The 22473-nt window shown below is 42.2% G+C and overlaps 2 long non-coding RNA genes across 4 annotated transcripts in view; one reads left to right on the top strand and one right to left on the bottom strand.

Moving 5' to 3' along the window:
- Nucleotides 1-1381: 1381 nt before the first annotated feature.
- On the bottom strand, nt 1382-10934 carry LOC144455895 (uncharacterized). Its single transcript, XR_013484730.1, has 3 exons — nt 10504-10934; nt 8591-8691; nt 1382-1800 (listed from the first exon to the last, which is right to left on the bottom strand). It is a non-coding gene; the product is annotated as an uncharacterized LOC144455895 (long non-coding RNA).
- The window catches only part of LOC110193649 (uncharacterized), a 266032-nt gene continuing 252009 nt past the window's right edge, over nt 8451-22473 (top strand). The window contains exon 1 of one of the 3 annotated variants that reach the window (XR_013484729.1): nt 8451-8657. This is a non-coding gene — a long non-coding RNA (uncharacterized LOC110193649). The remainder of the gene's footprint in view (nt 8658-22473) is intronic. The other 2 variants (XR_013484728.1, XR_002320507.2) reach the window with 2 other exon arrangements.

The raw sequence follows: 22473 nt of genomic DNA, 5'->3' as shown, positions 1-22473 counted from the left end.
TGGGGTTATCTTTGACTTGCTCAATTAGCAGTGTTCCAGGCACTGGGGATACAAGTACAAAGACTGAAACAATCTCTACTGGTACCTTCTTTTGGGTTTAGAGATGTCACTGTCAGGCAGCTGGAAAACTCTGCTGATTCATAGTGACAGAACTATGGTCTTCCCTTTGTCTTGGGATTTATGCCCTTGTTATTTTGCTGCGGCCTTCAGACTCTGCTAAAAGCTGGAACTGAGACCTTCAGGGTATTTGGCTGGACACTCTGGAACTTTCAGTGCTCCCAGAGTGGTCTGACCTAGGGTAAAGCCTGATTTCTTCTCTCCTGGTCTGAGTTTTACAGGTGCCTGACTTGTGTTTGAGTCTGAGCAACTTGCTTCTGGGCTTGTTCCTTGCTTAACACATAGCTTAGGGCCCTTGACCTCTCTGCATCTTCTAAGGTCACCCCTAGTCCCAGGTCCCCTCCTTAGTCTGCCCTGGACATGTCACCCAGAATTGGGTAGTGAGCAATAAAGCTGCCCCTTTAAACTTATTCCTTCATCCTGAAGAAGGGTAGGTCCCTCTGTCTTGGTTTTGAGATTTCTTCTTGTACAGCCTCTCCTTGTTCTGGATGCTACAATTGGTTGTTCCTGACTAAATCCTCTCCCTGCAGACCTCTCTGTCTATCTATGTGGACCTGGGCTGTAAAAATGATTCACTATGATTTTTTCCGTGGATTTTCTAATCATGATTTTGTTTGGTGCCTTTTCTAGGTTTCTTTGGAAGAGCTGTTGGGGGAGGGGAAATGACTGTATTTTTTCCTGCTGTTCTACCATCTTGACTCTCTCTTTCTCCCAATTTCAAAGATGGAGAGACTAAGACACAGAGAAGGGAAGTAGTCATTACCAGAAACATTCCTTTCCTATAACTTATCTAGTATCTCCAATGAGATATAAATACTTTGTTTTCTGTTTTACAACTCCTTTAAAAAATTAATCTGATGAGCACATATGCAAAATTATTAACAGCTTCTCCACCATTTGTCATTTTCTTTTGTAAGGTTCCTTTTAGTTCTGACATTTTATGTTCAGCCATTCTATATTCTAACATTCCATTCTGGACTGTAACATGTATGAAGTATGAATTTATAAGGTAGAGTTTTCATACTTGTATACCACGGCAAATAAGAAAGAGTTAGTTACTTTCCTGACTGGAGCCAACCTGAGTTTTGTTAGAGGTCACTGCCATTTGAGCTAGTTTTCTTGGGACCTGGATATGACTATTTTGGCTTTAGTTCTGCAGGTCCAACCATGTCACAATAATGTAAATAACCCCCACCCAATAATGTAAACAACATTTACATTTATATGCTATAATTTGTACAGTTAGAGATATACACATAGCAAGTACTCAAATAAATATAATTTACTTGTCTTCAAAAGGGAGGAATAGGGCTACATGATCTGGAAGGTTCAATCAATCAAGTAAGCATTTATTAAGCACCAACAATGTGCTACCACTGTGGTAGGCACTGGGGATGCAAATAAAATGAATGAAATAATCCTTACCAGCATGGGGTTTGCATTCTAACAGGGAAGACAAGCACATATGCAGAATAAATATAAACAGGATAAATGCAAATAAATACAAAGTTGTTCAAGGTAGTTTGAGAGGGTGGGCACTAGCTCTTGAAGGGATCAGGAATGGCTGCGTGTAGAAGGTGGTGTTTAAGCTGGGTCTTGAAGGAAGAGAGAGATTCTATGAGTCTGAGGTCAGAAGAGAGTGCATTCCAGTCATGGAGTCTCAGAGATGAGATTTGGAGCATCCTGTTTGTGGAACAAAGAGATTTATTTGGTTGGCTTGCAGAGTATGAGGGGGAGTAATGTACCACCAGGCTGGAAAGGTTTCCTCCAGTTCAAAAATTCTGTGGTTCCATGTCTTGCCTTAAGGGCTTGTCTCCCAATACTACAAATAAGAAGTTATTGGTATATTTTGAACTTAGTGGAGTCCTTTAGAATGTTAATGTTGGTGGAATAGGATCTATTATGGCAGGCTTCTATCACTTGTAATCATTACATTTAGGTGAACTAGAGTATATAATGAGAGATTACCTAATGGATTCAGAAGGCTTGATATCAGGAGATCTGAATTTAGTCTTGGTCCTGTCACTGATTAGTCCATGCCACTAGGCAGCTATGTGACCTTGAGTATGTCATTTTACCTCTTGGGTTCTCAGTTTTCTCATCTGAAAGGGTTGGACTAGATGTTCTTTAAAGGCTTTTCCCACTCTAATGTTCTATCTTCTAGTCCTAACATTCTATGTTCTGAGTTCCTGTCTAGTTCCAACACCGTGCTCCAAGTTCCTTTGTGGCTCTTACCTTGCATGTTGTAGGGTCCCTTTTGTTTTTTTCTTCTCTTAACAAGTATTTATTTTCTCTCCCTCCCACTCCACACCTCTTCTTAATTTGAAAGAAAACAAAAAACTTTGTTAACAAATATACATAGCTAAGCAAAACAAATTGTCCATGTCCAAAACTTTATTTCTCATTCTGCTTCTCAAATCCATCATCTCTCTGTCAAGAACAAGTAGCAGTTCTCTAGAATCATGGTGGGTCATTGCATTGATCAGAGTTCTTAAGTCTTTAAAAGTTATTTATTTGTCTTTACAATGTTGTTATTGTATAAATTGTTCTCTTGGTTCTACCCACTTCATTCTGGATCATTTCTTGGAAGTCTCCCTGTATATCTCTGAACCCATCCCTTCGGTCATTTCTTACAGCACAATAGTATTCTATTACGTTTATATGCTATAATTTGTCCAGTCATTACCCAGTTGATGGACTCCCCTTTAATTTACAGTTCTTTGCCACTACCAAAAAAGCTCCTTTAAATATTTCTGGACATATGGGTCCTTTTCTTCTTTATTTGATCTTTTCGGAGGTATGGATGTGCCAAAGTATATACATAGTTTAATGACCTTTGGTGTCACGGGTAGCTTTGTGGTACAGTGAATAGAGCACTGGGCTTGGAATCAGGAAGGCTCATCTTCTGGAGATCAAAACTAGCCAAAGATATTTACTAGCTCTGTCTCTCTGGGCAAGTCACGCAACCCTGTTTGCCTCAGTTTTCTCATCTGTAAAATGAGCTGGAGAAGGAAATGGCAAACCACTCCAATGTCTTTGCCAAGAAAACCCCAAATGGGCTCATGAAGACTTGGTCATGACTGAAATAACTAGACAATAAAAATTACTTTTGGAGGATAGCTCCAAATTGCTTCTGGAATTTCTGGACCAATTTATAACTCTACCAACAGAGCTTATTTTCCAATAGCCTCTCCAACATTTGCCATTTTTCTTTGTAAGGTTCCTTTTAGTTCTGACATTTTATGTTCTGACATTCTGTATTCTAATATTACATTATGGACTGAAACATCTAAGAAGTATGAGTTTATAAGATGGGGTTTTCATACCTATACACTATGGCAAATAAGAAAGATTTAGTTCCTTTCCTGAGTGGAGCCAAAGTGAATTTTGTTAGAGGTCACGGTTGTTGGATCTAGTTTTCTTAGTTCTGGAGGTCCAACCATGTCACCAGCACCCCCTCCCCCAACTCCAGTGGCTCTGTATCACCTCCAAGGTCAAATACAAAATCCTTCTTTGGCATTCAAAGCCCTTCATAATCTGGCCCCCACCAACTTTTCCAATCTTCTTACTCCTTAGTCTCCATCATGTATTCTTCAATCCAGTTGAACTGGCTTCTTTGCTGTTGTAGGAACAAGACATTCCATCTCTTGACTCTGGGCATTTTCTCTAGCTGGAATGCTCTCCCTCCTCATCTCTACTTACTAGCTTCCCTAGCTTCCTTTAAATCTCAAATAAAATCCCATCTTCTACTGGAGGCCTTTCCCAATCCTCAACTTCAGTGCCTTCACTCTTTATCTGTTTTCTATTTATCCTGTTTGTACGTATTTGTCTGGTGTCTCTTCCATTAGATCTTTTATTTTATTTTATTTTTTGGGGGGAGGCAATTGGGTTAAGTAACTTGCCCACGGTCACAAAGCAAGTAAGTGTCAAGTGTCTTGGTCTGAGACTGGATTTGAACTCAGGTGTTCCTGACTCTAGGGCCGGTGCACTATCCACTATGCTACCTAGCTGCCCCCTTTCCCATTAGATTGTAAGCTCCTTTAGGGCAGGGACTGTCTTTTGCCTCCTTTGCTGTGTCCAGAGTGCTAAGGCACAGTGACTAGTATGTAATAGGTGCTTAATAAATGTTTATTTGCTGACCGAGTTCCTCTCTGAAGCACAGGCACCATTGGGTCCCTAGGTGAGCAAGGGAAATTGGAAGACCAGCCCTTGCTAGTAATATGATTTCCCCTTCTGGGTCTTGCCAAGAGGCTAATAATTAAACACATCAGCACATGGTTCATTGAGAACGGGTATGGAAAGAGATTCACGGAAAGTTTCCAATGGTATTGAAAGCCAGTCTCTGGTCAGGAAAACAACTGCTCCAACTCCAACATAGGCAAGGTGTTCTGGGTTTGTTCTCTGTAGACAATTCCCCATCAAGTGCTTGGAGTCTCTGAGCCGGAGACAAATGCATCCGTGTGAGGCTTGACTTTGTAATGGAGAGAGCAAGAGGCTCTGATATTCCCTACATCATTTGAGGTAACAGCAGGCATAGCAGTCCCTGGTTCAGTGTATCTTCTAGAGGCAAAGGTGTTGTTGTTGTTGTTTTTAAACCCAGTGATACTGGTTCTGGAGTTACACAGTCTATATGGGAAAAACTTGCTTTTGTTAGTAAACTAAGCTGATGAGACTCAGAGCCTGCTATGTGTAGTGTCAAGGGGATGATCTTTGGTTAATGTTTATAAAGTACTTTCAAGATGGAAAACATTACATAAGTGCTGAGGATTTGCATTATTTTTCAGCCCATAGTCTTTCCAGAAAAACCACTCTCTCCACCTTTCAGCCCTTGAGATCCTTGGGTTATATCAGGCTGAATAGCTCTGGATGTGATAGTCACACATCACCTACCTATTGTCACCACTATCAGGAAGCATTTGCTATTTCCCCCACTCCTCTGCTCCTATCCTGACCAGGTGAGACCCCCTTTAGGAGTGGAGAAGGTAGCTTGGACTCTTGCCTAGAGGAAAGGACTGGTGAGTTTCTGGTGCTGCGGACACAGTTCTGTAACGGGGTAGAATGAAAGGAGCATTCAGCTGGGAGGCTAGAGTCTTGGATTCTAGTCCTGATCCAGCCATGTGACCTTATGCAAATCAGCTCTTCTCCCTGGGCCTCAGTTTGTAAAATTAGGAAGTTGGGGTACATGAGCCTTAAAATTTCTTCCAGATTTGAAATTCCATGTAGCTATGTGCATATAGAATCAGTTAGAAGTCGAGATCTGTTTTAATAATAGCTGATGTTTATACAGGGTTTTAATGTCTGTTAAGTGCTTTTCATACATTGCCTCATTTGATACTCACAATACTTTAGGAGCTAAGTGCCGCAGGTGTTATCCTCATTTTATAGATGAGGAAACTGAGGCTCAAAGAGAGGAAATTATGTATTTGCCTATGGTCCCGTGGCATGCAAGTATGAGAGGTGGATCTTTTAGACTTGGGTCTTTCCTAACTCAGGAGTTTAGATTTAGAACTGGAAGTCACCTAGTCCAAGCCTCTTACTTTACAGATGCAGAAACTGAGTGAGGCCCAGAGGGTCTATGTGATGTGGTCATACAGGCAGGTAGTTTATGGCAGAGTCAAGATTTGAGATCTTCTGACTCCAGATCCAGCACTCTTTCCATTGCACAGTGCTGGGATTCCACTTCTAACACTTTTCCCTCCAAGCTTACAGGGCTGATAGGAGGAATAATGAGATGATATATGTAAAATCCTTTGTAAACATTAAAGCACTACATAAAGTCAGCTATTATTATGGGTTTTATTATACCATGCTGCTTTTTAAATTTGTGATGTAAAAGTCCCCTTAAATGCTTTATTCTCTCAAGGAGGTGACCTGAGCTCTTAAAGGCTATACCATGGTATAGTAATCTGCTGTAAAGATTTTGAGTTTGGCCGTCTTACAAACTGTGTGTTTGTCAACTGCTGACTTGTCTAAGTCAATGCAGAGAGGCTTGGGACCAGTAGGTTGGCCACCAACTAATCAATTTTCCAGCTAAGACTACTGGTGAAAGGGCTGGACCATTGCAATAGCCTCCTGGTTGATCTCTGCTTCAACTCTCCTCACTCCAGTCCCCCACTCAGTTATCAAGGTGATCTTCCTAAAGTCTGACCAGCTCAGCCTCTATCCAGTAAACTCCAGTGACTCCCTATTGCCCTCAGAATCAAATGTAAAATCTTCTGTCTGGCTTTGGAAGCCCTGCGGAGCCTGAGCCCTTCCTACTTTTCAGTCTTATTAAATTTTACTGCCTTCCATGAACAGTAGGATCCAGTGACTCTGGCTTCCTTGCTGTCCCTCAAACGCCGATGCTGCAGCTCTGGAATCTGAGCGTTTTCACTGGCTGCCCCCTATACTTGGAATGCTCTTTCTTCTCATCTTTGCCACTTAGCTTCCTTCCCCAGCTTCCTTCAGGTCTCCCCTAAAATTCCTCCTTTTGCAAGAAGGCTTTCCCTGTCCCCCATAGGGATTATTTCAAATTGTTTGTCCACAATTGTTTTTATGTTGTTTCCCCCATTAGATCGTGAGTCCTTTTGAAGGCAAGCAGGGACCATTTTCGCCTTTCTTGGTATTCTAGAGCTTAGCACAGTGCCTGACACACAGTGGTTGTTTAAGAAAAGCTTGTTGACTGAGAGCTACAGGGATCGGGGCAAAGGGAACACCCATACACATATATGTAGGGGGTCTATTAAAGTACTTTGAGCAAAGCTAGTTGTTGCGAGGCTTTACAAATGGATTGACGCCCCTTTTCAGTTTACAAAGACTCTTCCCATCTGTTATGCTATTTGACTCTTACATCAATCCTGAGGCAGGGCAGTTGGTACTATCCCTATTTTACATGTGAGAAAACACGCTGAGAGACTGACTTGCAATTAGAAAGCTAGTTAATGGAAAATCTCCCTGTTTCCACTGCCTTTCTTCAGGAAGCTTACAATCTAGTCAGGCATTTGAGACAGCTGAAGAAGAGCACTGGAGAATACATCTTACAGAATTAAATGCTAGACTATAGACAAGTTGAATTAATTGTCAGCCGAGATAGGAGTAGTCGGAAGAGGTCGAGTTGCACCTTAAGGGGCAGGTAGGGTATGGATATTGGCGGGGAGGGGGTGGAGAGAAGAGGGGAGGAAGAGAGGGGTGTGATTGATGTGGTACGTGGAGAGAGATGGATGACGTGGAGTTCTACCACTTCGGCCTCATCTACTGAACCCTGACCGGGGGTACGTGCAAGGCACTGGCGGGAACCGCATCCACCCCCGCCCACTCTCCCGGGGTTGAGTTTGGGAAACAGGAACCGAAGGGTTAAACAGGTTTCCTTCCTTCTGCTGGAGAAAATGAGAGTTTCCAGGGAGGCTGGGCGTTCCGGAATGGGAGGATCCTCAGCTTCGGCCGCACCTCCCAGAGGAGGGCTTCAGAAAAAACCTGTAATTCTCCACCCATGAAGGAGGATCATCTCAGCATGCTCTTTTTAGGTCCTGCAGACCCTAATCTGTCCAAGAGCAGAGTATTGTGGGAGTTGTAGTCCAGTCCCCTCTTTCTCTCTCACGATTTCTCTGCCCAGGGCGGCTAAGGCTTTAGGCAAGCTGTAGGGGAGGAGCCCAGAGTAGCTGCATTAGCAGGATAGGCTGCATCAGGGGGGGTGGACCGAAGTTTGTTTGTTTGCCTTTTTTTTTTGTAGGGGGTGGGGGGCGGTAGTAATCCTCTTTGTATTAACCCTTCCACAACCCAGGATGACCCAAGCATTTGGTAGATGATAGATATTCTCTCTGGGATCCTTTAAGGGGTGTGGTTTAGCAGCACGTGGTCGTGCTCTGGGACTTTCCTACCCTGAAGAGGTCTCCTGAGTAGGAGGTAGATTTTTTCCAGGGGGCACGGTCTAAACCCCAGGCTTTTGAGTCCTTAGACACGATCTGGTGGTTTGGTGAATTTGTCCTATTGAAGGTATAATGCAAGACTTTCCAGAATAGAATTCTCTGCACTAAGGAGCAGAATTTCACATAGAATCACAGAGCCTTTGAGGCAGGCGGTAATTCCTAGTTTAAAGCATCATGGATTTAGAGATTTTAGGAAGGGACGTAGAGATAGGGTAGATCAACCCCCTAATTTTACAGATGAGGAAACTGAGGGTGAGGAGGTGAAGTGCCTAGCTGTTCATGTTCAAATTGCTTGTAAGAAGCAGGTCTGGGGCCCTCCAATCCAATTAGGGGTGTAATGACAGTGGGGAAGTGCCCTGTTTTGGACCCAGATGGAAATCCCCTTCAAAGCTCAGTTCCTTACATTTGTATATTCCCCAGCAATAGATATGAGTCCAATTATTACACAATTCATGCATATATTACACCGCTGAGTCTAGCTACCCCAAGGCATGAATCTCTTTCACAATTATTCTCACGTCGGGAGCATTCAGCCTCAGTTCAAATACCTCCAGTGACAGGAGACTCACCATCTCATTCCATTTCCAGACCTCCCAGGTGAAACAAAGAGACCTGACCTGGCCCCATTAATAAGAGGTGGGTGCAGAACAGCTGTGGGGCTGAGGGCAGCCTAGGGAAGAAGGGAAATGTTAAAAATTTTCTAATGAGCCCTAGTGCAAAGTCACCTTTTTAATGGGTCCCTTCCTGATGGGAGGTTTCTATATCCAGTGACTGAAAAATTAGAGTAGAAGTATATTATAATCTCCTTAGATGCTGTAGTTGTCATGAGATTGGGAAAGAGGGCTGATTTTCTTGAACTTTTTGGTTGTGGCAGAAACAGAGAGATTCAGTCCAGATGTTAGAGGTCTGGAGGCACAGGGGAGATTAGCCAGATGTGGCATTGGACAGTGGGCCCTGGGGAAAGAGCAGTCTTCAGGATTCTAAGTTCTCATTTTCCTGCTCTGGAAATTTCGTTGTCTCTTTTTTCTTCCTGTAAAGTTTAAGGTTGGGACTATTTAATTATTTATTTTTTGGGTCATGAAGTTTGCCTTCTAATTCCAAGGGAAGCTTCCCTTGTTCTAGTTACCTATAAAAGGAGAAATATTTAATGTATGCAAAATGCTAACATTGCCTTTATTTTTATTTTATATTAAATCTTGATGGATTGATCTCGGCATAATTTCCTATAGGCCAGGGGCTCAAAGGCCTTAAAGACCGTCACAGGCATTATTATCCTTACTCTCCTTTCTTCAGGCTGATCTCTAGAGTACTCAAAGTATTTCCATTACTATGTAAGTTGCTTTGAGAAAACACTAGTCAAAGAAAAGTTTTGTACTTGAATTGTTGATGCTGCTCAACAAGAGAGAGGAATTTTGAATATTTTGGAAATTAAAATTAGGGTGTATAGCTTCTGTAAGAGAATATGAGAAACCATGACCTGGCCCTCCCTCCCCAGTGTAAATAGAGCGTTTCTCTTATGTGATCAGATGGAATCACAGAATGCAGAACTAGAGATCACTCAGTCCAACCCTTGTATTTTGTAGATGGGGAAACTGAAGAGCAAAGAAGTTAAGAACTATATGCTCATACTTTTTTTTTTTCTGGAGAGTTGATTGTTGGACATTTACCAGAATACCCCTAGGGTAAGCCACTTGCCCATGGACACATAGGCAGAAAGTGTCAGAGTCTGGATTGTAACCCAGGTTCTCTGTCTCCAAATCCAGGAATTGTTACCATTGACCATGCTTTAAGATGTAGTAGATTATAAAGCCCTAGAGGCAAGAACTGGTTCATTTTGTCTTTTGTATTCTGAGAGCCTAGCCCATTGGCTATACACAGGAAGCACTTAATGTTTGTTTAATTAAACTGAAAAAAACCCAACAACTGTATTTTCTGCTCTGTCTACTGCCTGCCTACAGTGGGGGATATAACAATTGTACCCCAGATTAGCCAGATTAAAGAGTTTGGATTTGATTTTTTAGGCAGTAGTGAACCATTGCAGACTCTTTTTAAGGAGTTCTCTTCAGTGAGTTTTTGTGCCTTCTCTTCCATTTGGCCAATTCTACTTTTTAAGGGCTTGTTTTCTACAATTAATTTTTATCCTTCCTTTTCCAAGCTATTGACTCTTTCTTGCATACCTCATTTCTTTTCTCAATTTTTCTTCTACCTCTCTTATTTGACTTTTAAAATCCTTCTTGAGCTCTTCCAAGAAGGCTTTTTTGGCCTTGAGACCAGTTCATATTCCCCTTTGAGATTTCGGATGTGGGTATATTGATGATGTTGTCCTCATCTGAATTTGTGCCTCAGTCTTCCCTTTCCCCAAAATAAGAATCTATGGTCATTTTCCATTTCTGCCTTTTGTTCATGGTGTTTGCCTATATCCTGACTTAAAAAAAAACACCACAAAAAACTTCACTCCTGCTGGAGTGAAGGTGGCACTTACCCAAGCTTCTTTTCCTGCCCACCAGGGCCTTGCATTTGAATGTTTGGATCCTGCTGGCCTGGGCCTTGTGCAGAGATATTTCGCTGCTGGTGGATGTCTGTCAGCCTGGAGCTTTGCCTTCTGGAGTTGTGCTTCTCAGAGTTGTGTTGAGGGCAATGGATGATTTCATTGTTGGAGAATGAAGTTGCCTGTGGTGGTTTTCCCAGCTGGTATCTACCATTCCCCTGCCTGTATTGGGGGTGGGGGGGAAGGTGTGGAGGGGGTGGGGATGGGGGGAGGAGAGTTCCTGGTGTTGGCACTTGCCTGTTTCACCATCCTGGGTCTCAGGATCTCCCCCTGGTATGCTGAGGTGGGTCTTGCCACTGGCTTGCTGAGACTCCTCCAGTCCTGTACTGTTCTCCCTCCCACAGAGTGAGAGGAGCTTTTCCTGTTAATCCCCCAAGCTTCCTGGGCTACAAGACTGCTGTGCCCTGTCTTTTTGCTGGCCTAGGGTTTTTCCTGGGTTGATATTTTCTGGGCCTTTCAGAGGTCAATGAGGGAGGGTGAGAGTGACTTACTTCTTATTCTGCCATCTTGGCTCCCTGAATCGGAAGTCTGACCCTTGTAGACTCTTGAGCCCAGAAGTGGCACCAAAAAATCCTTATTCCTACCTCAGATGTTCCTTTCCTAATGGAGCCTCAATCCCTTCATCTGTAGAGAGGGAGTAACACTCTTCTATTTTTGAAGAGTTCATTCAGTCTGTAAGCATTTATTAAGCACCGCTATGTTATCAGGTACTGTGCTAGGTTCTAGGGATACAAAGACAAAAATGAAACTGTCTCTGCTCTCAGGAAACTTAAATTTATTTTGGGAAAGCAATATGAACACAGAGAAGTGAATACAGACTATACAAATTAGATACAAAGTAATCAGGAAGCTAGGTGGCACAGTGGATAGAGTACAGGGCTTGGAGTTAGGAAAACTCATCTTACTGAGTTCAAATTTGACTTCGGATAGTTACTAGCTGTCTGACCCTGGGCAAGTCACTTATCTCTGTTTGCCTCAGTTTCCGCACCTGTAAAATGAGCTGGAGATTCCAAGAGACAAAGCTGAGGTGGAAGAATGTTCTAGCTATGGGAACAGCTTGGGCTAAGGCATGAGGTGGGAGGTGGAGTTTGTTTGGAAAGGAGACTAAGTGGAATGATGTGGAATAAAACTTGGAGGCTAGGCTGGAATTAGGTTGTGAAGGGCTCTAAATGCCAGTTGTTTGTATTTGATCCTCCAGTCATTAGACAACCCCTAGAGCAGGAGAATGACATCATGACAGCTGTGCTTCAGGAATATCACTTAAGACAAAGGTGAGGTCCTAAATTAGGGTGGTGGCCGTGTAAGCAGAGAAGTGGACAGATAGGAGAGCTGTTACGGAAGTAGAATCAACTGGACTTGGCAGCTGACTGGATATGGGAATCAAGAATGAATCTGAGCTTATGAACCCAGGAGGGATGGTGGTATCCTTAACAGAAACAAGGAAGTTAGGAAGAAAGGAGGATTGTGGGATGGTGAATAACTGTGGATGTGGAAGGACATGTAGAGGCAAGGGCTAATTTTGAAAATCCTGAAGCCTATCTGAGAGATTCTTTGGTTTAGTAGAAAGTGGGATTTGGAGTATGGAAGGCCTGAGTTCCTGTCTAGACTCTGACACTAGCTGTGGTGTCTTACAGGACAATTATTTAATTTCTCAATGCCTCAGGCAGTTCCTAGGACCTTTTTTCCATGTGTCGCATGTCACAAATTTGATGGAGGGAGATCCCTCAGTGGAAGCTCCCTACCCTGATAGAGCCTTTACCTGATGATCCACATATTTGCATAATTCCACTTAGTATTGTGACCAGGTTGTACCTGGTCACAATAATAATAGTTAGAAAAACATAAAGATGGGATGAATTCTCCCCTTGCCTATTTATCCTCAACACTTAAGTTAGCAGAATTTGAAGGCAGTTTCTCTTCCTTTAACAATTAGTGCTGTGTGTCAGATGTTATCTACTTAGAGAAGCTAACACAACTAGCTCTGTAATTACATCCCAAGGCCTGATGTGTTACTTGTAAACATCTGTCCAGCTGTTAAGAATGTTCACAGGGATGGGTCAGTTGTCACTGTGAACATACCTTAGATTTTCCAGGAGGCCGCTGCTTGGTGATGGTCAAAATGAGTTCTGCCTATGTTGTTGGCTTTTCAGGTTTAAGCATGCTTCATTTTTTAAACCTGGGACTGGTCGACGAAGCCCCACTAGGTCCATGGCTAAGTCGCTTAACTCCTCTGTGCCTCAATTCCTTCATCTCAAAAATGGGGGTGATAATAATGCTTATACTACTAATTTCCTGGGGTTGCTGTTGGAGAAAAAGTGGCTTTAAATAGTGACCTTTAAATATGAAGTGCTACTGTTTTTAATAGTAAAGAAGGTACTTTCCAGTTACACATTGGCTGGTCTTTCTCATGCTGCTTCAGGTCACTGCTTAGAGTGGGAGAGGGCATGTGAAGTAGAGCTAGCCCCAGGAGGATGGGGGAAGCTGGGACATATCAGTGCCATTGTTTATTCTCCTTCTCTCTCTCTCAAATATATAAAAATATATGTATATGTGTATATATGTATATATATAAATACACACAATGTGTATATACACATACATCCCTGTCCCCCCCCCCCCCACCAGAGACCTGCTTAAAATGATCCTTAAGGCATTCTTCGAAGAAAAAAGTTACAAAGCTACAAGAGGCAGCCTGAGTGTAGGGGGGTGTTACTTTTTTCAGTGGGTGATAAGGCGGTATTGACTGACCATATGTAGGAGAACCTCGTTTTCTTCCCTCTTTCCCTTTCCGCTCTCGTTTCCAGCTAGCCTGAGCTATTTCTCTCTCTGCTCTATTTTCCTGGGTTACTGTCCAGACAGGGAGGGGCCCCCTCAAAATGTGGGCCTAGGGTGAGGCCAAGGAGGTCTTTTGCAAAGTGTTCACAGGGTCAGAGTATCCAAATTAGAATCTTGCCTCTGTTCCTGACTTATTTAAGTCTCTTTAGTTCTCTGAGCCCTAGCTTCCTTATCTACAGAGTGGTGAGACTACCACTACCTACCTCCTAGGGCTGGTGAGGGAAAAGGGCTTTGTAGGTCTTAAAAGTACTGCAGCAACACAAACTCTTGTTAAATCCATTTTACCTGTGAATTCTCTATCCCAGTGAAATCCCAGATCTGATTCCTGTCCTTCACCCAAATAGCTTATTGGCCTAGTAAGGATAAGGTTGGGTCTATGATGTCATTGGTAAGAGGAACCCCCAGAGAGGTAAACACCTTTCACCAATGCAGACCCAAATAGGGCTTGGACTTAGGATGTCATTGATATGGGGAGCTCCTAGAAAAGAAGACTCCTACTACCATTGCAGGTCTGATCTGCAACTTAAGAACATTAATATGAGTTGTCCAAAATGCTGAGAAATTCAGTGACTTTTCCAGGGTTACCTCAACAGCTTGGACCAGAGGAGGGACTTGAATCAATTAATCAGCATTTATTAAGTGCCAACCATGTGCCAGACATGTGGAACTTGAGCTTGAATCCAAATTTGAATCCAAGTCCTCCTGGCCTGTCCTCTATCCATTAGCCCACGCTGCCTCTCCATTTGCTTGGCAGAAGGTATAAGAGCACTTGTTATTTTGGTTCTTTCTCAGGTTGGGAAGATTAACTCCCAGCCTCAGTTTCTGACATTTGACCAATTGAACTTATACTGTGGGAGCTTGCTTTGGGTGGTCTTCCAGTACCAAGTCAGTTTGGCTTAATGCAGTTCAGTCTTAATCGCTTGCTGAACTTCTGCTATGTTCGAGGCATCTGGTTAAAGCCTTGAAAAGATGACTTACTCTTTTATGCATTTAGAAAAGGTGCTTTTCAATACTTCAGGGGATCTATGATCTCATCTAAATGGATGTTCCTCCCAACGATGCAGAGTAAATCTATTCCATCCACTTATCCTGCGTCACTCTCATCTATGTTTGGTGAATTCATGCAGGGGGTTCGGTTCACTCGAGGTTAGAGGTCTTCTTCCATATCTCTGGACATTGATAAGACATGAGTAGAGCATCTAGGCTGCTGCCCTTTTTAATTTATCCCTCCATGTTGCCCCATGACCAGCTTTGCTTCTTTTTTGTTTCGTTTTAGCCTTGCTTCTTTTTAATTTCTTCTATCAAGTACTTTACTCTAGTTTTTCTTTGTACTTCTAGCCTATTTGTACCGAATGTGCTTCTCTCCATTGGCCTCTGAGGGATAACTTATTTTTAATTCTTCCAGGCTGGGCTGTTCCATGTCTCAGAGTGAGGCAACAACAGTGTTTTCTAAAATGTGGGCAAATAATTCTCTTCCTTTGTAAGGTTTTGACCTTGGCTTTCTATCACCATTTTACGGCCCACACTTATTTTAGTTAGACAATAAATGAAAGCACTGCCCAGAGCATTCTAGCATAGTCTTTTCCGGTACTACAGTTTTGAATTATCAAGTCACAGAATGCTTAAGCTAGAAGGAGCTAACCTTTGGAGGGACCTCTTACACTGAGCAATGGTACAGAGATCCTCGTTTGTGGTCCTTATGTCCTCACCCACAGTCCCCCAGCTTCCCTGTTCAAACACTGTCAGTGTTTAGAAAGTTCTTCCTTTTTGGATTCAGTATATGATGGCTATGGTATGGATGAACTTGGGTAGATATAGAGGAAATCTAAGGAATGATTATGAGTCTGAAAAATCATATTAGCCCAGGAATATGGGAGACATGTTGAGACTAAATTGTGAGAATAAATATTATTACTTGTCCAAAAATAAATAATTTAAATGTTATAAGCCTAATTCTTATCAGCAGTGGGACTCCTATTGTACACATTTGCACACTGGAAGAGGTGATTAACTAATGAGTTGATTGACTGCAGGAGTAATTTGTCCTCTAATTGGTGAAATGAATGGTGAATTGTTTTTAGAGTTAGGAGGAACATTAGCAATCATCTAGTCCAACTCCCTCCTTTTACAGCTGAGGCAACTGAGGCACAGGAAAGTTTATATAACTTATTTGGGGCCACAAAGCTAGTATCTGAGATGTTACTTGAATTCGGGTTTTCCTGATTCTGTGTCAAATCTCCTATCTACTATCCCCTATCCAGTTCATGAAGTGGAGGCTACATAGCTGGTTGGTGGTGGGGCCAGGACCAGAACCTGTGGTTTAATGGTAAATGTTTAATAGCTACCTCTCTGGGAGAAAAAAAAAAAAGTACATATAGCACATTTTAAAGTTTAATCTGATGGCTACAGTTTTCTAAATCACTTTCCTAAGTTTGACAATTCATCGAAACACGAAATCAAGCTCTAGTTTGTAGTGTTTGCTAATTTCTGAGGTATGAATCCCCAAACTTGAAAATTTAACAATCGGCTGTCTCCAGCACACCCTTGAGTCTAGAACTCAATTACCAGTTTCCCACTCTGTTTACTATACCATGCTGCTGACTAATAAAATTAGCTCATCAGAATTTACCTTCAGGTAAAAACTTAAGATGAATTAAAATCTTTGCCTTTATCATGCTTTCTAATGATGCCTATTTTTCCAGCCTTACTTTATGTCACTCTCCTTCATACATTCTACTTTCTGGATAACCTGTACTACTAGCTGTTTTCTATCTTGTCTTACCCTCTAACATGGGCCTAGAACAAGGCTTCTTAAGTTGACAAAGTGAATGGTAAATTACTGAGAGTCCATGAAGTTGAATGGGAAAAAAAAATCGTACCTTTACTATTATTATTGCTAACCTTTGATTTCCTCTATAATCCTATGTATTTTGTTTTATGCATTTAGAAATATTATTTGGGAAGGAGTCTATAGCCTTCACCCAAGAGTGTGTTGGAGAATCAATTGTTAAATTTTTATGGTGAGCATTTACACTTACAAATTTATGTTTATTTACATTTACAGCTACAAATCAGGGTTTGAGTTGATATTTTGTTGATTGTCTATACTTAAGAAATGTGGTGAAGAAAATGTTAATAATACAGACTAAACTTTAATGTGTGTCATACATACATTATTTTCTCCCAAAAAGCTAGTTGTTAAACATTTACCAGCCCACACCCTGGTTTTACCAAACTTGCCGAAGGAGTCTTTGACATAAAGAATGTGAAGAACCAGAACCTACTTCCTTCTTATCACTACATTTTGGCTCTTTCTCTTTTACGCATGTTCTATTATACTCTGTATTTTACTTTGTTGCTGTTAACCTACTTAAGAGATTGTAAGCTTCATGAGGGCAGGGGTTTTGCCTCCTCTTGGAGTCATCTCCATCTCTTTTCTGGAAAATTGGACTCTGCCTCTTGAACCTCCCTGGGCCTTAATAAACAAGTTTTGGCATTATCTTGCCCTGACCCAAGCTTTTATATTACTTGTCCCATCTCCCCACACCTATCACCCCCCATGTCTCTAACCTTTCCCATTTTTGGTTCCTTTTTATGCGTTGTCTTCTTCCAATAGAATGTAACCTCCCTGAGGTCAGAAACTATCTCACTTGCTTATATTTGTACCCCTATCACATAGCATGCACCAGGCACATAGTAAGCATTTAATAAATGCTCTATATATCTATCTGCCTACCTATCATCTCTCTCTCTCTCTCTCTCTCTCTCTCTCTCTCTCTCTCTCTCTCTCTCTCTCTCTCTCTCTCTTTCTCTTTATATCTCAGTACCCCATCACCTACTGCCTTGATGAATGAATGATTGCTGTACGTTTGGTTTACTTGAACGGTTTTTGACAGCTTAACTTTTATCACCCCCTAATTGTAAGGATGGAGGGAACTGTGAAAGATTATTTAGCTCATTCCTGAAACTCTGGATATGACTTCCTTGAAATCTTCCTATATAGGCTTACACTTTACTCCCTGCTACATATTCCTAGATCCAGTAACATTGACCTTGTATTCCATGAGCAAAACATTCCATCTCTCTGCTCCAGGCATTTTCCCTGGCTGTCCTCAATGCCTGGAATGCTCTCTTTCCTCATTTCTGCCTCCTAGCTTCCCTGGCCTCCTTCAAGTCTCAGCTAAAATCCTATCTTCTCTAGGAAGCCTTTTCCAACTCCTCTTAATTCTCTTGCCTTCCCTTCTGTTAATTATTTCCTATTTATCCTGTTATTGTTGATCAATATTATCTGAACTTTTCATGATCCTATTTGGGGTTTTCTTGGCAAAAATACTGGAGTGGTTTGCCATTTCCTTCTCTAGCTCATTTTACAGATGAGGAAATTGAGGCAAACAGGGTTAAGTAACTTGTCCAGGGTCACACAGCTACTAAATGTCTGGGGCTTGATTTGAACTCAAGTCTTCCTGACTCCAGGCCCAGCACTCTATTCCCTGCACCACCTAAATTTATCCTGTGTATAGCCTGTGCAGAGTTTGTATATATTTGTTTGCTTGTTGTCTCCTCGTTTAGACTGTGGGTTTCCTGAGGGCAAGGACTGTCTTTTGCTTTTTGTATCCTCAGCACTTAGCACAGTGGCTGCCACATAGTAAACATTTAATAAATATTTATTGACTGACTAGTTTTCAGTAGAGGAACCTTCATTTCCTTAATAATGTATCTTAATGTTTCATAAATTACTATATTTTTTGATCCTATTTTATTAGCTAAACATCCTTTTGCAACACTTTGTTAGAAGTCTTTTCTTGAAATGGGCACTTTTCTAGAGGACCTGGGACATAAGGTCACCATACTCATAAATCTCTTTGCTAAGTCTTTCTTCCTAGTGTCCAATCTGAATCCATTCCTATCAGTTTGTCTGTCCCCTCCAATCTCCTTTGGACTACCAAATCTCTGTTACTGGCTGCCAAAGGTAATGAAGGGACCATACACTCACATAAGGTCATTTAGTCCTAATAAGATGAGCTGACATTTGTAAAGAACTTTATATAGATTATCTCCTTTCATCATCACAGTAATCCTGTGAGTCAGGTAGAGTCAATGTTTTTATCCCTATTTTAATGGGTGAGGCTCTGGTAGGTTAAGTGATTTTCCTAAAGTCATAGAGCTAGTAAGGGGGGAAGAGAAAGGAACTGTACCCTTCCCTGAAAGTATTAATTCTGAGAGAAAGTAGAGTCTGATGAGAGGTGGAAGCAAATGGGGGAAGAACAATTGACTTGGGAGTCTGGACATCTGGGTTTTTTTGGGGGGAGGGGGCAAGGTAGTTGGAGTTAAGTGACTTGCTCAGAGTCACACAGCTAGTGAGTGTCATATGTCTGAGGCCAGATTTGAACTCAGATCCTCCTGACTCCAAGGCAGGTGCTCTATCCATGTGCCACCTAGCTACCCCTACATCTGGATTTTAATACCAGCTCTGCCACTGACTTGCTGTGTGATCCTGGACAAGTCACACTCTCTGGGTTTCCTAAAATGAGTCAGTTGGACTAGGGCATGGGTTTTTGACCTGGGATCTGTGAATTTGTCTTAAAAAAATTTTGAAAACCGCATTTCAATATAATTAGTTTTCCTTTTAATCCCATTATTTTGTTTTATTCATTTAAAAATATTATTCTGGGAAGTATAGGAGGGGTCCATGACTCAAAAAAGGTTAAGAACCTCTGGGCTAGGGATTCTCTGAGGTCCCTTTCAGCTCTAACATTCTGGGCTTGCTTGTGTTATGTGAATTACTAGAATGAGAGGGAGGTCCTTTAGTTTCTCCCCTCCAGTTCAATTTTCTACCCTGGTCTTTCTACTCTTAACCTCTTGGGAAGGCTTAGTAACAGTCCCTCTAAGTCAGGATAAGGCAAAGTGATTTAGAAGGAAGAGGTCTGGCCTGGGCCACAGGAAAGCTTGAGCCCAGTCGTGCCTCTCCTATTAACTTTCTGTGTGACCTGGTGGCCCCCTTTGGAGCCACAATTTCCTCCTCTGTAAAATGAGAGGGTTGGGCTAGGCAGGCTCTCGGGTCCCCTTCTTGCTCTGACATTTTGGAAAGTTCTGATTGCTTTCAACACTTCTCCAGTTAAAGGCAGAGAGAATGGAAATCAAACTGCAACTGGGCCATCCTTCCCCTGTGTTCTCCTGCGCCTTTCCCCCTCCACTGGATTGCTATTTAAAATCGTGGTGGTTTGGCTCTCTCCCTTAAAAAAAAAAAAGAAGAAAAGAGAAAGAAAAGAAAAGAAAAGAAAATTTCCAGAACTGGAGCTGAGTTCCAGAAGGCCAGCTGTCACCCCTAAAAATGTCTGTAGTGTGACAACCACCGGCTGAGGAGGTAGGAGGACAAGCTGAGACCAGTGTGGATGGATTTAAAACCCAAGCAGAGGTGGGGGTGGGGAAGAGAAAAAGGAAGATTTTTGCATCTTTGTTTGGAAGTGTTTTAATCCTCCTTTGGCTTTTGCATATGCAAGCCCCTGGCTCATGGAATGACCCTAGGAGGAATGAATGACAACTGGTCTAGGAGGCTGTTTTTAGTGGTGAGGCCGAGTTGGATCATTCCTGCCTTTGTTCTTCTGGAAGTCCTTTCCTGTTTCTCAGAAAGCTGGCTGGCCTTTGTTTTACATCCGTGACGTGTTTCATCTCTGCATCTGAATGCGGCCTACCCTCTCCCAGGGAAGGGTCCTCCTCTCTTTCCCCTAGTTCTCTCTCCAAGGAGCTTGAGTGACTCTTAGAGGTAAAGGAAAACTGATGCTCGGAGCCGTGGGTAATACACAGTGGGAATATGCCTGAGGGCAGAGTTAATGTCTCACATCCCTCCCTCCAAGATGAGAGGCAGCCGGTAGAGTGGTTAGAAATCTGGCCTCAAGAATTAGGAAGAAGTCCTGACTTGGGTTCAAGCATTGCCTCTAACACAGACTGGCTGTGTGACCTTGGGCAAGTCAAGGAACCTCTAATTGCTCTAGGCAACTCTCTAGGACTCTTAAGTTTCAGAGTAGGTACCTATCTATACTGGGGGAAGATACCTCACTCGGGTATTTTTTCGACTAAGAAAATCACTGGTTCAGTCCCTATTCTTCCGATTAGGCTACTAAAGGTAGGGAAGTAGGTGTGGTGATAATTCCCACTTCCCTTTTCAGCAGCTATAAAATGAAGTTGGTCTTTAAGCATCCCTAAGGGCACAGAATTTGTGGCTGCTCCATCTTCCTCTCCATCTCTCAGATCATATAAGTAGTAAGAAAGCTGGGACCTCAGCCCAGGTTCTGGCATGTTATAGTGGAAAAACACTGGATTTGAAGTCAGAGAACCTGGATTCGAATCCTGGTTCTGCAGCTTGCTATCTGTGTGGACCTCGGTGAGTCATTCATCCTGTCTCAGCTTCAGTTTCCTCACCAGGAAGATGAGGGTGGTTGGACTAACTTCCTTCTAAGAGTCTCCTCTAACTTTAGGATCCCATGATTCCAAGTCTTCTATTCTTTCCACATTGTCCCTTCCCTAACATTCTGATTCTGGGAGGTGGAGGGTGTGGGGGCATTTGAAAGCCTGTTCTGCCTCCTCAGATTGCAGTTACAGGCTACAGGGCCACTGGACTTGAGGACTGCAGCCTGCAGGGCAGCTCTTTTAGGCTTGAGGTTTCTGTATGGTGGAGTAAGGGAAAGAACACTGTTGTCAGGAAGCCTGGGTAAGAATCCTGGTTCTAAGGTCTTGGAAAAGTCATTAGCCCTGTCAGAGCATCAGTTTCCTCCTTTGTGAAAAAGGAAGGAGCTGGGCTAGATGATCTCTAAGACTGTCTAGCCCGAATAATTTGTAGTTTGATGAGGTCCAATCTTCTATTAACAGAGAAAAATTTAAAGCCATAGCAGCGTTCTGTTAAAAAGCCTTGCCCTATTTCTCTGTTGTTCCCCCAACTAACTTCACTTTATCTCGTCAACCTTTGCTCTCCTTAGTCCTCCATTCAGTGTTCTCCAGCCAAGTCAATATCGTGTCCTGGCTGTATGCTTTGCACAAACCAGGTGCTCCCTATTCCTCCTCTGACCTTCCACATCCACACTTAGCTCAAAACTCACCCCCTCCTTCTGGGGTTAATTTTAACCAAATGATATCATTCCTTTGACTCTGCTAAAGGGTGAAAACTTATGTACTGAACTGAATCTTACTTGGTGTAGAATCATGGTAAAAGAATTTCAGAGCTCAGAGACACATAAAGTCATAGCATGTAAGAGCTGGAAGGGCCTTAGGAATCATGTAGCCCAAAGGTCCTCAAATAGTTTTTTGCCAGTGGCTCAGTCTGCTTTTCTTTGTTTCAGTTGACATTGCTAGGACAGACTGAGCACATGCTCAGTTTCCCTTCATAGAGGGCAGCCATTTAAAAAAAATTCTTTGTTAGTTCAAGTCGAGTTTGTATGTGTTGAAGGTGAATTTTGTTTATTATGTGAATATCATACTTCTCATACTACAAATTCTAGGTATGTTAAAACACAAATGAATTTTTTTTTCTTCAGGAAGATAATATCCCAAATTTCGTGGCACACCTAGTAATACTTGCAGCACACTAATTTGGAATCACTGATCTTATCAGATCCCTCCATTTTATAGGTGAGGAACTTAGGGACCAGAGAGATAGACAGAAACTTGCCGAAGGTCACACAGCTAGTTAGCTGTGACCTCAGCAATCTGTGTCATCAAAAGTGCCTTGATCACAGTGAACATTCAATAAATATTTATTAGGTAAATGATTCTAGTTCAACCATCACATTTGTTAATATTTAAGTTAAATTAATTTTAAAAATTTGTAACTTTTTATTGCTGTCTTCTTTTATGCACCACCTTTTTTTCTGAATATATTCCTCTCCCCTTCCCTCCGCAGGGAGCCATTTCTTTTAACAAAGAATGAAAAAGAAAGAGGGAAAAAAAAGCAGTTCAGCAAAACTAACCAAGCCAGCAAATAAGGCTTATGACATAGGCTTTGTTCCACAAGCACAGACTCTCACCTCTGCAAAGAAGAGAGAGGGTTGAAATTTGTTATCTCTCTCTCTCTCTAGG

Source organism: Phascolarctos cinereus, unplaced genomic scaffold (assembly GCF_003287225.1).
Source record: "Phascolarctos cinereus isolate Bilbo 61053 unplaced genomic scaffold, phaCin_HiC Scaffold_2;HRSCAF=192, whole genome shotgun sequence".
Classification (NCBI taxonomy): Eukaryota; Metazoa; Chordata; class Mammalia; order Diprotodontia; family Phascolarctidae; genus Phascolarctos; species Phascolarctos cinereus.
Note: the sequence above shows the minus strand (reverse complement) of the source record. Positions and strands in the feature narration are given on the sequence as shown.